We start from the raw sequence: 16459 nt of genomic DNA on the forward strand, positions 1-16459 counted from the left end.
TGAGGATATAATGGGAAGGAAGAGGAGAACCATGTATGCCATCTTGAGCTCCTTGGAAGAAAGGCAGGATGAAAATATATTAATAAATAAAAATGAATTTAAATCAGCAAGATTGTGTGCTGCTCTGTGGAGCTTGCACTGGTAGTTAAGTGCTAGGAGGTCCTTCTCTTTTTTCCCTGACCAGGGGTGTAGTTGTCCAGGGTCCCAGGGGGTCTTAGACCCCTTACATTTTTGGGACCAGAATCCCAGCAACACTCACCATTTTTCACACAGTGGTCTGAGGACCTCACTGCCCTGGCTACATTTGAACATATTTCATGTGGATACTTATTTGGACATCCATTTGGAGGGCTTACATTTGTTTAGCTTAAGATGGATGTACTGGTAGTTATTCTTTATGTGAATTGATAGTGGCTTATTGTGGTTATTAATATATTCTTTCTTTTTATATAATCCTGTTATTTCCCTTTTGTTAAATTTGAAAATAAAAACAATACATTTATTATTATTATTATTAAATAATAATAATAAAAGTGAACCAAACAGAATTTCTGTTTCATTTGCAGGCTCCACTCAACTGAGGAAGGCAGCCCACTGGGGCTGGTGGAGTGTTGGTGAGTGTTCTGGTGTTATGTATGTTGCAATGCTGGGGGCATGCCCCAATTATCAATTGGCTGCCTCTGTGACCATATGGTATAGGGGTGGGTGCAGGCACAGTCCGCGATTGGTGGGCTGTGGTGGTATTAGCAGAGGTGCTGAGAGTGTTTCTGTCTTTTCCCCACTGTTTTATTTTCTTTCTGAATATTCTTTCCTAAGTTGAGCAATGGCATTTACTTCTGAGTAAACATGCACAAGATTGTGCTGTTAGTCACAATGCTGTACTAGCCCTCTGACTGCTAGCAAGCAGACAGCTGCATTTTGCACCAGCTGGAGTTTCCAATACTGTTTTCAAGGGCAATCTCAAGCTGCACACATTTCAATAAAAGTCTTTTATGTTATATGGCCATAACATGTGCAAATCAGCTATGTAATAAAAAAGAGACACGAGGAACACATTCTGTTGAAAGACGAGCTCTTAAACTGGTGCTGCTATATTTAAAAAATTGCATAATGCATTGTGTTAACAATTCCCGGGAGGTGTTCTTTTTTATATAAAAAAAAATCAGGCTGGTACATGCAAAGGAGTTCAGCTGTCAGTAAGTATTTTGCCATTCAAGAGCGATGAGATCTTTTGAGAGGTGCATGCTTTTGAAATCACTTAATGCAGATGCCGCAGCCATACTGCACTTCAAAAACCGTCCCATGGACTCAGGCTGGATCTATTATACATAAGACAGCAGAGTCTTGACGTGGTCAAATGGACTGCACCATTTAAAGTGCAGGTGGAGAATCCCATTTTTGGATGCTTTCCGAAGTCAAAACCTCTTCACAAGTAGAAGATTAATACTTCAGGCTGGCTGGGTTTAAGCTTTCTTGTCTTGATGCGCCAGCTTTCTGCTTATTTACTTGTTCATTCATTCACATTTTTATCCTGCCTTTCCCCCCCTCATGGAATCCAAGACAGTGTACATGTGGTTTCCAAGCAGTCTCCCATCCAGACCCTGACCTGACACCAGCAAACTGGTGGCCTCATTTGCCTTCCAACCATATCCTGCAGATAGGGCTCCTCCAGAGTGGTGTTTTGCAACATGCCATTGATGCAACAATAGTGCATTACTAGCAGATTTATACTGGACCAACCACATACTGAAACTAAATGTTCTGTGGGTGGGGTCAATGCTGATAGACAGACCATTTCATCTACAGAGGTCAGAAGGTGAAGCTTTTCACTGCATGTTGCTAAATGTGACCCCCTGCTAATTACTGCAGTTCAAATTGCTGTTAAATGCACAACTGGTACAAATACTGGAAACTCTAGCAGTGGTGAAAGCATTCCCTGCAAATATTCTGTATTAAAAGGGTGGTCAGATGCAGAAGAAGACAGGGCTCCTATATCTATTACATAATTTGGAAAGCTGTCTACAGACTGTGCATTTGAACATCTCTTAAGATATCATAACCAAATTTTGCTTGATGGTTCCTGAGATCAAGGAGCAGGTTTTTGTCTATGTTTGGACAGACTGCACAGTACTGATTTTAACCAGTGATTTCAAAACTGCACTGAATTTTTGGTTTCTTAAGAATTCCTAAGCAACACTGGGTACAAGGCCGCTAGTCTTTAATAGTTTGTGTAGAAGATGGCATTTCAGCCCTTTTACACCTGCTGAAATTTCCTCTTCTGCACAGCTTATTTCAGGTCCAGGGGCCCTGTCCTTTTTTGCATCCAGCATCCATCTTAGGTCTGGTTGGCTCCATCTTTACCTAGCTTTGCTGGAGTTAGGCTGCAAAAAATGGTTTTGTTCTGTTTCAATCGGTTTTCATGTTAAAAATATTTGTTTTTGTTTTTATATTGCCTTGGGGCAGAAAGGCACTTCCTATGGTCTATTAATAAATAATTATTTGGGCTTGCAGGGAAGCTTCTATTTATCTCCAGGTCAGGATCAAACCATACTTAAGAAGGCACAACAGCAAGATTGGCCACCTCACATACCTTTAGCAGAGATGCTTTCTGCAGTTTGTCATAACAGAATGGTGTGTGACACCAAAAACGGTTCTTTTGTGAACAATAGGGGTGCTAAAAGCATACAAGGGGATCCCTAATTTTTTATGTTGAGGAGTACATACTTCTATTCTGTCTGTCAGCAGAGGGAAATCTCTTTTCCTAAGAAAACAATTACCATGGCAAACTTGTACAAGTTGTTTTGGCTACCAGCCTAGAGTAACATTGGACTGTCATTTCCCTTTCTGCACCAAGCTCAAGACAATGTGGGGTTTTCACTTTTATACATAGAAAAGAACAAAGAATAAAATTATTATGTCTCTTCCCCCACATGCCCTTGCTTCCATTGGTGTTGTCCCAAAGAGCTATGCTAACAATTATTTTTAAAAGCACTTTCACAAAAATTGGCAATGCACTTTCCTGAAAAGGGCACGAGGCAGCTGTGAACAGAACTGAGCAACTGTAAAAGAAATTAACAAAAGGAGGAAGCCATTACGAGTTTTAAAACAGAGTTTGGCAAAGATCGTTTTCCCACAAGCCTCCTGCAAAGGATGTAAGAACCCTTGAGGAATGTCTATAGCTCAGAGGTAGAGCATCTGCCTTGCATGCAGAAGCTACCTGGTTCAATCCACGGCGTCTCCAGGTAGGGCCCAGAGAGATTTCCTGTCTGAAACCCCTGAGAGCAGCTGCCAGTCAGTATAAATAATATTGAGCTAGATGGATCAATGGTCTGACTTGGTATTCAGCAGCTTCCTATGTTCCTATGAAACCAGTTGGGTATGCCAGTGGGCAGCTGAGGAATAAGGGAGAAAGGTAAGGTAAGGCAGCAACAAAATGAAACCAATCAGGACCACATGCTGCCCACACAGAGATGGAGCCAATGAACTCAAATAGCAGAGAATCCATCCCAGCTAGGGATGTAAGAAAGCGTCGTTTTCTGTTATGCCCTATATTTGTCACATGCAGCACTGTTCCTATTCTACTGCACGTCATCGTTCACTCAAACCTACATTATTCGTCTCGTCTGCTGTGGCAAAATTATGTATCTTAATTACGTAAGTTACGTTGTCAGTATATTATTCAACCCCACTCAGTTCAGTGCAAAGGAAACCAATGTAAATGGAGGAGAATTGTAATAAATTTTGTATCGTTTGGGGCCTGAAAGCAATAACAGCGATTATGTATAGTATTTAATTGATTAATTTCTGTTCCAGACATGAGACGAATAAGTGAACACCAGCAATTTCTGCTCTTGCCTCTGTTTTCAGTGGAATTCTCCAACATCTCTAACCCCATCACATACACCCTGTCCTGCTACACACATACACATTCGGTTGCCACCAGTTCCTAGAACCCTTCAGCTGCTGAATCTTCAGTCTAAGTTTGTGTCCTCAAGTTATACCTAGATTTACCTTTTAGCTACTTGGTGAATATGGACAAAACAAAAGTTGCATCAACAATGCAGAAAATGATTATTAACTTATCTTTCACCAAAATTTGTATCTGAAGATTCAATCCCTCTCAATAAGAATATCCAAATAAAAGATACTTTCTGGTTTTCAAAACACTGAATGTACAAAAATTCTTCCAAAGTTCCATGCAAAAGATGGCAGCAATGTTTGGAAAAGCCTATCTCTGAAGAGAGGTCAGCTTGCTTGTAAAAATGTTGTTTAAAAAACTATGAAGGATGAGAGGGACGAAGCCTTCAAATTATTATTGGAATCCTAAACGAATCTGATGGATTAATTAAGAGAAAGACAAATAAAGGTTGTAAGAGAAAGACAAATAAAGGTTAGAAGACATAATTGGCTGAGTAGAGTTCATTAGGTGAATGTAAAACAGTTACACAGAACATTGCTGAAGCATGCCATCTGACTTCCTGAATGACAGCTACCTTACAAGACACTCCTGAAATTAAGTTAAAGGAAGATAATGAGCTCTGAGAATCGAACCCTAAGCCAAGCAGTTGAAGACCGTTTGACCTTATTTTCAGTCTTCTTTATCAGGGATAAAGACAAAGTATCCAAGTGTCTTGCTAAATTGAACAGAGGATGGCTGATGAACTAGAAATTAATGTTGGAGTTTAAAATAGGACCCAAGGAGATGGGAAATGTCGGAGACCCATTAACCTTTCTCATGGCATTGCAAAGAAACAAAACCAAGGAGACAGAAGACCAAGCTGAAGGGACGCCTCTGGATTGTAATTATTCAAAAGGCTTCAAAAGCAATTATCTTGGACGATATGGAAAAGATAGCTCAGCAGAAGGCTGATCTCTATAAACAACACAGACCACCTTTGTCCTTTAACCATAATAGTGATGAGCAAAAGACCTTCCTAAATTTCTCAGCACACCTTTTATTTCATTTCTCAAGACAATCAGAGCAGTTTATATTCAAGGAATAAGAACATATCAGAACAGATGGTTAACAGTGCAAAACTATACATGCCTAATCTGAAGTAAGTTCTGTTGAGGTCAGAGGTACTAACACCCAAATAAGTGCAATAATAACCTGAAAAACCTCACTGAGTTCAATGGAAATTACTTCAGAGTAGGACACCCCCCCAGGGTGAGAGCCTGCTCTAGTATAGAACTGGGCCCCTCTCATGTGAGAGAGGGGAGAGGAGTATATGGGGCATGAGTCCTGTAACGCTTCAGAGATGGGGAGAGTATCTTACATGTGTATGCTTGGTAGTGATTCTTTGAATGTGGGTGGTTTGATGTATGAGTAGTTGGTTGATATATTTGAGGTGGTGAATGATGGTAGTGGTTGATTGGAATGGATGGCGAGTGGTTGTATGACTATGTGATGCTGGTTGTTATTTATATTATACTGCCTTGTAATACTCTTTGACTTTTATATTGAGTTTATGGATATGGATATTGTCCATGTATTTTGCTTTGTAAATTATTTTGATATGGTTTTTATTGTGCTTTGTGTATTCTACTGTAAACCACTTTGAGATCGTTCAGAGAGTAAGCAGTCTATAAATGGAATAGTAATAGTAATAATAATGATAATAAAATAATAATAATAATACACTGTGAAATTCATTATGCCCAGTAAATTAAAAGTTGCACTAAAACATTCAGAAGAGAGAAGCACTCAAAGAAAAATTCCAATAGGGGACTGCAGGGTTACCAGGTCATGTTATATACAATTTTGTATATTGTACATTTTTAATGTTGCGAGCTGCTTTGAGACCTAGATGGTGAAAAGTGGGATAAATACCTCCCCCTTCAAATTGTGAAGCAGCCACACCCTCACGTTTGGCCAGTGGATGAAGGAGCTGTACACACATCGAGCCCCTTCATATGCCAGCCAAATGTGTGGATGATGGGGGTGCAGCCACTGCATGCAGCAGGAGGTGGGCCTAGCTTAAGTATTCTCATGACACCCACACACACACAATTTCAACACATGGTGGCAGGGCCAGAACCAGACTGAGGGGGCCTTGGCATGGTGCCAGTGATGCCCCCTCACAGGGCAGGGCCCAGACCTGCTTGTGGAAGCTATCACATGCTTTCTCTGCTGCTGCTCGGCCATGGTGGTGCTATTAACCACTCTCCACCATCACAACCCCCCCCGATACATTTCAGTGGTAGGTGGGCAGTGGTGCTTTTGAATGGGAGCTAAACCCAGCTCCTATCCAAGGTGGCCATCCATCTTCTTAAATCCAGACCGGGGGGAGGAATCACACTGGCCGTCTTGGGGGTATATTTGTACCCCAAGGAGATTTCCAATGGAAGGATGGGGTCACTTTGTCTCCCAGATACCATTTTTGTCTGTGTTGTCAGCACAAGTGTGCTTGACAGTACCAAAGCATCTTGAGCCAAAAAATACCATCTTGTATCCTTTCTTCATCAGTTTTTTCTTTCCCCAGAATGACCAGCATCAGGCACCAATTTCTGGGATATATTTGGACCCCAGTGGTTTTTTGTTTCCAGAAGGAAAATGGTAAGTGGTAATTGGCTGAAATTTGGGAACACTATATGGATGACACTTTGTGACAATGTCCTAGAACTGAAATGGTACGGCAAAAAAAATTATGTTCTGCACCAAAATAAAATCGATGCACCCAATTAAAATACACATAAGTTTCTGCATTGGTTTTAATGCAGTATTGAAATGTATCCTGGAGAAAAAGCGGGAAGCCCCTTGCCCCTTTACTTTCTGGGGGACCTGAAAACTTATTTCAAAGTCCTGGACAGATGCACGTTAAGCTGTTTGGTGGTAGAAAGCTATGCAAGGAACACAAAAAGCAAAGGTAGCTGTGTTGGCCCATAAGAAAAGCCAGAAGCCCACATTAGGGAAATCATTTATTAGGCCAAGCAAAATGCTACAAAATAGTGTGCAGATTTTTTAGTTCTTTAGAACTCTTCCTCATCAGACTGGATGGTAAATAAAGCATCAGTGGAGGAAGGGAAAAAATTGATTGGAGCCATGCAGTCTGCTCTTAGCCACAATCTTAAGATGGAATGTGGAAGAAGGTAGCAGACATTCCAGTGAGGTTCTATTAGATGCTATGCAGGTTTCAGATTGCACCAAAGACTACTGGGAAGAACATACATAATTTCCCCTTTTTTGAAAACATCAAATCCAGCTGTCAATACCCCGATCTTTCTTAATCCTTAGACAAAAATACAGGTTCCTTGGTAGGTAGAAAACAGAACTAAGGAGAAAATACGCAGTTTTTATATTGTTCCGTGCCACCCCAATCTCCAAGCACTGTGAGACTTTCAGGGGTTCCAGTGCTTACCTTGATTTTCTTTGAAAGAAGGTCAGAGGAGACCATGGTGTCTTTATGAGTTATGGTTTATTTACGCATATACACAACCTGAGTTTAAGATGGAGGGGTTCACAGCATTAACAGTGCATCAGATCTTGCTCTCCAAAGCCCATACAGGCAGGCCCCGCTTATACGGCAGGTTCCGTTCCGGACCCCTGCCGTAAAGCGGAAATCGCCGTAAAGCGGAACCCCATAGAGTATAATGGGGCGCGTTGCGCGAAAATAATGCAAAAATGCCGCAAAAGCGGCTTTAAAATGGGGAATGAAAGCCGCTGCATTACCGGAACGCCGGGAAGCGAAGCGCCGGGAAGCGAAGCACCGGGAAGCAGGGCCCTACTGTAGTTTTGGGGGTTCGGACACAGAGCAAGTAAGTATCTCTGTCCGTTTTCAGCTCCCAGCCTTTCTTCAGACTGCCACTAACACAGACCAATTCCTGGCTCCAGCCAGGTGATGTGGGAGGGAGGGAAGAGCCTCTCTCCCGAAAGATTTCTTATGGCCCACATTGCTCTCCTGGCTGAACCTTGCACATGTTAATTAAGGCACTTGACAGACTAGGCTGAATCCATTAACTTATGAATGGAACAAGTCTGACAGGTAGAACAGTTTTCTTCCTTTGCAGATACCAAATTGGAACATAGAAAGGGATTCATAGACATCATCCATCTTAACCCCAAATCCCTTAACAATATTAACAAAGCTGGAAATTTGATTTTAGGTGGTGTGCTGGGCTGGGTGGTCAACAGAAGCCAAATTGGATACCTTTACCTAGTAACTGGAGGGAATATACCATCAGAGAATAAAACCCAATTTTCCAGTGGTATAAGATCCTCTTCCTGCAGTTGGAATTGCAGTGCACAAGGAAGGCAGGGTTAGGGGTACCTGTAACAGCGGGGCAGAATGTCTTTAGGTGCTTTCCCCCCCCCATCATTGTGTGATGAGATGGACTTGTCCAGATGCTTTCCTCCATGTAACTATTAAAGATGTTCTCATCTGGTCACCCCCAGGGAGACATCTTTGGGTCACTGAATGATTTATCTGGCATTAAAATTAATGTCAGAAACAGACACAAGTTGTGACCTTGTTGGAGAATCAGGGCATTATTCCAGCAAGTGCATTTGCCAGATGGATGGAGTCCTGTGTCTCTGCCTGTAGGAATGTGGCACTCCATCTATTCTGTAACTGCCATGGATTCATTCCATGGCTGCTACTCTGAACCGAGGCACTCTAGTTGCCATTACTTGTTCTGAAAATAGTGTTTGAAGCCAGAGCTATAATGCTGGAATTCAGAAAGCTCTTTGGATCATCAGCAACAAGAAAGGAATCAACCTTTGCTATAATCACCCTTGATTCAAGAAGATCCAACCATGTTCAAAGCTGTTTCATTTACATTGACATACCATGTAAACATCTGGCAAAACATCTGACTGACGCAGTTCCAACTCCAGCAGAATCAAGTTGAACATCTGCTGGGAATAAAGGGGGAGGGAGAAGGGGACATTTTAACCCTTCATTTATGTTGTTGTTGTTATGTGCCTCCAAGTCGACTATGACTTACGGCGACCCTATGAACCAGCAACCTCCAATAGCATCTATCATGAACCACCCTGTTCAGATCTTGTAAATTCAGGTCTGTGGCTTCCTTTATGAAATCAATCCATCTCTTGTTTGGCCTTCCTCTTTTTCTACTCCCTTCTGTTTTTCCAAGCATTATTATCTTTTCTAATGAATCATGTCTTCTCATTATGTGTCCAAAGTATGATAACCTCAGTTTCATCATTTTAGCTTCTAGCAATAGTTCTGGTTTGATTTGTTCTAACACCCAATTATTTGTCTTTTTTGCAGTCCATGGTATCCGCAAAGCTCTTCTCCAACACCACATTTCAAATGCGTTGATTTTTCTCTTATCAGCTTTTTTCACTGTCCAACTTTCACATCCATATACAGATAATTATTAATGTCATATTTTAAAATGTTTCCATCCTGAACAGGCAACAGAACTTCAAAATAGTGATCTGCTAAAAATCAACTGGAAGAAAACAATCCATTAAAATATGGACCATTGCACACTAAAATAAATTAACAGCACAAGCCTGTGTTGCATTACTCAGAAGTAAGTTGCACTATTCGTATTTAAGATATTTCTAATTTATCTTCTTCAAAGATACTGGAGCAGTGACCAGTACATATAACCAAAAGTGCTCATACAGCCATCAAATATAAACATAAAGCAGCATTAAAGGGCAGTAATGATATAGCAGGACTCTTGACCAACTTAAAAATGCCCGGGCAAATAGAAAAGGGTGAGGCTGTGGCATGAGGAGGGACTGTGGCACAGTGGTAGAACATATGCTTTGCATTCCAAAGCAGGATATGAGCACAATGGTACTCTCCCTACTACTTGCTCTCTGCAGCAATTGGTATTCAGACACTACCACTTCTTTGGATACCAGTGCTGGAGGTGGAGGGTAGTACGTAGTCATTAGGGATGTAACAAGGCAGCAGTTCCCATCCTGTTTCCATTCTGCTAAAGTTCTGTTTCTGCTAAACACTACATTATTTGTCTGCTATGTCAAAAACAATGCAGAAAATAATTGAATTGAATTGAAACTTTATTTTTACCCCACCCTTTTTCCAAACTGGAACTCAGGGCGGCTTACAAATAGAACTACATGTAGTTAAAAACATAGAAAAACATACAGTTAAAATACAGTTAAATTATGCACAACCTTAAAACCGTGAAAGGCACTGAAAAATCTAAAAACAATTTAAAATAATACAAATAATAATATAAAACAATAAAACAAGCCTTGTAAAGCCCAATCCTAAACAAGGAGGGGGCCATTCGTGCCTCCCTAGGAAGGGAGTTCCAGAACCTAGGAGCAGCCACCGAGAAGGCCCTATCTCGCGTCCCCACCAATCGAACTTGCGAGGGTGTTGGAACTGAGAGAAGTGCCTCTCCTGAAGATCTCAGGGCCCAGGCAGGCTCATATAGGGAGATACAGTCTGACAAATAGCCTGGACCTGGGCCGTATAGGGCTTTATAGGTCAAAACCACAATTCAAAGTGCTGGAAACAAACTGGCAGCCAGTGGAGCTGCTGTAACAAGGGAGTTGTATGGTCCCTGTAACCAGCCCCTGTTAATACTTTGGCTGCAGCTCTTTGTACCAGTTTAAGTTTCCGAACAGTCTTCAAAGGCAGCCCCACGTAGAGCACGTTACAGTAGACTAAACGGGATGTAACTAAGGCATGCATCACCATAGTCAAATCAGGCATTTCCAGGAATGGGCGCAGCTGGCGCACTAGTCTTAACTGGGCAAAGGCACTCTTGGCCATGGTCGAGACCTGGGCCTCCAAGTTCAGAGCTGAGTCCAGGAGCACACCCAAACTGCGAACCTGTGTCTTCATGGGGAGTGTAACCCCATCCAGCACAGGCTGAATCCCTATTCCCTGATCTGCCCTTCGACTGACCAGGAGCACCTCTGTCTTGTCTGGATTTAGTTTCAATTTGTTCGCCTTCATAATATGATTATTTATGCAGCATTGGTGGACTAACTCCCCCCCAATAATGAATACCTACCTTGTGTGATTTCTGTTCCTTACCTTGGACAAGCATGCAAATTGTGGGAATCTCCGTTCCCATTTCGGTTTCTGACAGAATTCTCTGACATCCCTAACAGCCATCATGGCTAGAAGCCGTTGTGTCGAGACTTTGGATCGGGATCCTGAAGACGATGTGGGAGAGAGTGGGGAGGGGGATTTGGAATTCCAGGAGTTGCAGTTAGGGAGTGAAGAGGAGGGGGGAGAGAGAGAGATGTCTGCAGTAAGAGACCTTGGGATTCCAACAGCCAAGGACTCAGCCCTGCCAGTTCTCACGCCTCCTTTCGAGTAGCGGGGAGGGGAGATGGAAGAGGAGACGGAGAGAAGAGGATACGTAACTCCTCCTCAGCCCAGCAGCCCCGTAAAGAAGCCGGTGTCCAGTTTCCACTCACCTGCCCCCCTCGCACGGGATAGAGACGTCAGTGCCTCAGCGGGAGAGGAACCCCCCTCCCCTCGAGCTCGCAGACGGCAAAGGAGGGAGGAACAGAAAAAGGCGGAGGGAGGGGGATCTCTCCGAAGGAGCGCGAGGCTGCGCGACCGCCTCCCTCCTTCATAAGGGGTGGGGAAGCGGGAAAACTTCGCTCTGTCAACTTTCTTTCAATGCTGCAGGAATAGGCACTTAGGGAATCTAGTGAGTTAGATTAGGGGCTTGCATGAAGTGCAGTAAATTCAATGTGGAAATTTCCTTAATAAAGCAAGAATTAATCACATCCCCGAGTTCCGTTATTGCCTCTCATCCTGGGCACGAGAGCTTGACAGAGCCACCTTCGGATCCCTCAAGCCCCCAGCAACTTGCCGAATACAAAATGAATCTGGGAGCTGCAGGAGGGATCTCCCTCGAGTCGTTGCAAGCGGATTTACAGGCGCTGCAGATGAACTTCCTAGCTCTACAAACAGAGAATCAGAACCTTCGGGCCACGATGCAGACCCTGCAGGCTGACAACCAAGCCTTGAGGGCGGCGGTCGTCCAGCTCCAGGCAGCGCCTCCCGGTGCCGCTGCAGCTCCAGTCAAGACTCCTGTAGGATTACCCGCGAGATATGCAGGACAGAGTGATCAGTTTGCCACGTTCCTGGCCCAATGTGAACTTTACATGCAGGTGCGCCGGGCGGACTTCCCGACGGATGAAGCCAAGGTGGCCTTCGTCATTAGCCTCTTGGAAAGAGAGGCCGCGAAGTGGGCAACCCCCTACCTAATCAGGGCCGACCCGCTACTGGGGGTATACGCCGGGTTCAAGACCGCCATGGGAGAGATGTTCCAGGACCCCCAGAGAAAGGAGACAGCGGTGAGGAAGCTGGGCGTGCTTCGACAGGGGAGAGGATCAGTGGCGAGCTACACCAATACATTCAAACTCCTGGCCCAAGAGACCGACTATAATGATCCCGCACACATGTATTTGTACCGAAGTGGACTGAGCCCAGAAATCCTAGATGAACTGGCCCGAATGACACCCCCAGACACTCTGAGAGACCTGATCGGTGTGTGCTTGCAGATAGATCACCGGCTGGAGGGACGACGACTGGAGAAAAGACATGAGGCGCCTCGATACCCTGTTCCCATACCAGCACCCCGAAGCCGCAACGTACCAGGACCGACACCCCTGTCCCCCAGCGGAGAGGAACCCATGCAGTTGGGAGGGGTTTGACAGTGCCTGACGGATGAGGAGAAGGAGAGGCGGAGGAGAGAGAATCTCTGTCTGTGTTGCGCTAAACCTGGGCATCTAGCCCGGAATTGTGGGGCGAAGGTGGGGAAGCCCGAGCCGTCGGGAAACTGAACAACCCAGCTCTCGAAGAGGCCGGAGGGTTGGGGGCCGCTATTGTCAAAAGGCCTGCAGTGACACAGCGCCCCTCGCCGGGGGTCCTGATATTGCCTGTTCGGATTACGATGCCCAAGGGGGAAAGTTTTAAGACAGAAGCCATGATAGACAGTGGGGCATCCACTTGTTTTATGGATGCAGAGTTGGTGACCCGCTACGCGATCCCCACCTGGGAGCTAGAAAAGCCTTTAGCTGTGGAGACCATTGACGGAAGGCCTTTGAAGTCCGGGGGTGTGACACGCGCGACTCAAGAATTGGAGATGGAAATCCCAGGGCATTCAGAGACTATTTCGTTCTATGTGTCTCATCTCTCAAGTTTCTCAGTGATCCTGGGGATGCCGTGGTTGGCGAAACATGGACCTCAGATCCATTGGGAGGAAGCGGTGGTGGTGTTTACTTCCCAGTATTGCCATGAGAATTGCCAACCCCCGACGACAGGAGCCATTCTGGCCGGGGCCGAACAAAGCCCCGAGGGAGTGGTGTTGCCAGACAAGTATAAAGAATTCCAGGACGTGTTCAATGAGCGGGAAGCGGAGAACCTACCCCCACATCGCCCGTATGACTGCGCCATAGACCTAGTCCCGGGCGCTAGCATCCCAGCAGGGAGAATTTACTCACTCACGGAAACAGAGAGAGAGGCGCAATGGGAGTTCCTGGAGAAGAACCTGAAGCGAGGGTTCATTCGACCCTCACAGTCACCTGCGGCAGCGCCTTTGCTGTTCGTCAAGAAAAAAGGGGGGGAGCTCCGGCCGTGCCATGACTACCGCGCATTAAATCAAATCACTATACCTAACAGCTACCCCCTGCCCCTCATTCCGGAGCTGCTGGATCGGTTGCGTTCGGCCAAGGTTTTTACCAAGCTGGATCTGAGAGGAGCGTACAACCTGGTGCGGATGAAGCAAGGCCATGAATGGAAGACCGCATTTCTTACCTCGCAGGGTCAGTTTGAATACCTAGTGATGCCGTTCGGATTGTCCGTCTCACCTGGAGTGTTCCAGAAGTTCATGAACCAGGTGTTCTGAGACCTCCTAGACTCCTACATTATCATTTATCTGGATGACATCTTGATATTTTCAAAAGACCCACAGGATCACAAAAGACATGTAAAAACAGTGCTACAGAGACTGAGGGAGAACAGGCTGTACGCGAAGCTCGAGAAGTGTGGCTTTGATCTGACTGCTTTGGATTTCTTAGGATACTGAATCTCCCCGGAGGGGATAGAGATGGATCCAGGAAAAGTGAGCTGTGTGTTGGAATGGAGTCAGCCTAAAACCAAGAAAGATGTCCAACGCTTCCTGGGATTCGCTAACTATTACCGGAAGTTCATTCCGGGCTTCTCCAAGCTGACGGCCCCAGTGACAGACTGCCTACGGGGAAAGAAGGCGTTCCGGTGGACGGCGGAGGCCACGAAGGCCTTTGAGGAATTAAAGAAGTGTTTCTCGGAAGAGCCGATCCTGAAGTTCACCGACCCCATGCAACCCTATATAGTGGAGTGTGACGCCTCAGACTTTGCCATCGGAGGAATTTTGTTACAACAGGGAGAGGAAGGAGAGGGACTGCGCCCCTGCGCATACTTTTCAAGGAAGCTAACGGACCCCGAGCAAAATTACACTGTTTTGGAAAAAGAGCTCCTTGCGATTAAAGAAGCATTCGCCCACTGGAGACAGTACCTGGAGGGGGCCCAACACCAAATTGAGGTTAGATCGGACCATAAGAACCTCGAGAGCTTGCAGACAGCTAGGAAGTTGAACCAGCGACAGATACGGTGGGCACAGTTCTTCTCTAGGTTTAACTTCCGGATTACTTACTACCCCCAAGCCAAGAACCAGAGGGCTGACACGCTCTCTCCCAACTGCCGGGATATTTGGAAGAGAAAGCCCCAAATGTTCAACAATACATCATCCCCCCAGAGACAGTGTTCGCGGATGCGTGTCAAGAATCCTGGGAAAAGGAACGTAAAGAAGCTCAAGCAAAAGACCATTACGCGCAACAATGTCTGGCTGACTTGGATCTACCTGCCAAAAAGGAGAGCGGATTACACGAAAGCAATGGACTCTTGTGCTACCGATCAGCGAGGTATGTGTCTCCTAGAGAGATAAGGACCCAGGTGTTGAGGCAGTGCCACGAATCCCCGGCGACAGGCCACTTTGGCATTTTCAAAACCATCCAAACGGTCGCCAGGGATTTTTGGTGGCCGCAAATGAGGAAAGAAATAGAAAACTACATCCAGACCTGCCCAGTCTGTTTGAGGATAAAGCATGCACCAGGGAAACCAGCTGGGTTACTTGAACCTTTGGCCACACCGCGGGCCCCCTGGAAGGCGCTTTTGATGGACTTTATAACAGACCTCCCTGACTCCCAAGGGATGTCGACCATCCTGGTGGTGGTAGACACTCTAAGATGGCTCATTTCCTGCCGTGTGCAGGAGTACCGAGCGCAGAAGCGACGGCTAAACTGTTCGTGAGAGAGGTATACCGCTTGCACGGATTGCCCGACAGCATAGTTTCAGATCGAGGGACTCAGTTTAGCACCAAGTTCTGTGGAAGTGTGGCTAGGCACGGAGCTAAAGATGTCGTCCTCGCATCACCCCCAGACCGATGGGCAGACGGAGCGCCTCAACTCGATCCTGGAAGGGTATTTACGCTGCTATATCTCGTATCAGCAAAATGACTGGAAGTCTTACTTGCATCTAGCAGAGTTCGCCTATAATAATGCCTTGCACTCCAGCACACGCCAAACACCCTTCTTCGCAAACTATGGGCTTCAACCCAAGGCCTTCCCTAGCTCCCGCAAAACGCTGATGGTGCCGGCGGCCGAGGATTTCGTCCAGGAATTACAGGCTATGCAACAGCTATTGCGCGCCCAGTTGGATGAGGCCAAGGAGAATTACAAACGTGTAGCGGATCAGCACCGCCAGGAGGGATCCCCGATCCAAGTAGGAGACCAGGTCTGGCTATCAACTCAGTTCTTACCCATGCCGGGTAAGTACAGAAAATTACAAGACAGGAGGGTGGGTCCTTTTGAGGTGGAGGCGCAAATCAATCCCGTAGCCTACCGGTTGAAACTGCCACCCACATTCAAGGTGCACCCAGTTTTTCATTGCTCCCTACTCACTAAAGAACACTCCCCAAGCCCCCTCAGGCCAGAGGTGCAACCAGGTGCCCCTCTAGCGATAAACGGGCAGACGGAGTTCGAAGTGGAAAGTATCTTGGATTCCAGAAAGAGAAGAAATCGACTGCAGTATCTCATACACTGGGTGGGCTACGGCCCGGCGGAAAGGTCGTGGGAGAATGCGGAGGACGTCCACACCCTCGACTTGGTCCGGGACTTTCACCAGCAGTACCCCCAAAGACCCAGACCTGAGGGGTGGAGGGAGGAAAGCCTTGGGGGGGGATACTGTCGAGACTTTGGATCGGGATCCTGAAGACGATGTGGGAGAGAGTGGGGAGGGGGATTTGGAATTCCAGGAGTTGCAGTTAGGGAGTGAAGAGGCTAAGGACTTTGCTTCCCTGCCAACCACCCAGGAATTTCCAGCCCCCACCGGCACTGCTGACGCAGTGTAGAGCTGACACCACCACAGTAAACCTTCAGTTAAAAATCCCTGCTTTGTCTATTCCCTTTTAGTTCTGCTGCCACCATTTTTTGCAGTACCTTTATTCA

General features: G+C 45.8%; 1 pseudogene; it reads left to right on the top strand.

The window, feature by feature from the left end:
* Positions 1-15368: 15368 nt before the first annotated feature.
* LOC133378042 (zinc finger and BTB domain-containing protein 18.2-like) overlaps positions 15369-16459 on the top strand; it is a 55369-nt pseudogene continuing 54278 nt past the window's right edge.

This window comes from Rhineura floridana, chromosome 2 (assembly GCF_030035675.1).
Source record: "Rhineura floridana isolate rRhiFlo1 chromosome 2, rRhiFlo1.hap2, whole genome shotgun sequence".
In the NCBI taxonomy this organism is placed as follows: Eukaryota; Metazoa; Chordata; class Lepidosauria; order Squamata; family Rhineuridae; genus Rhineura; species Rhineura floridana.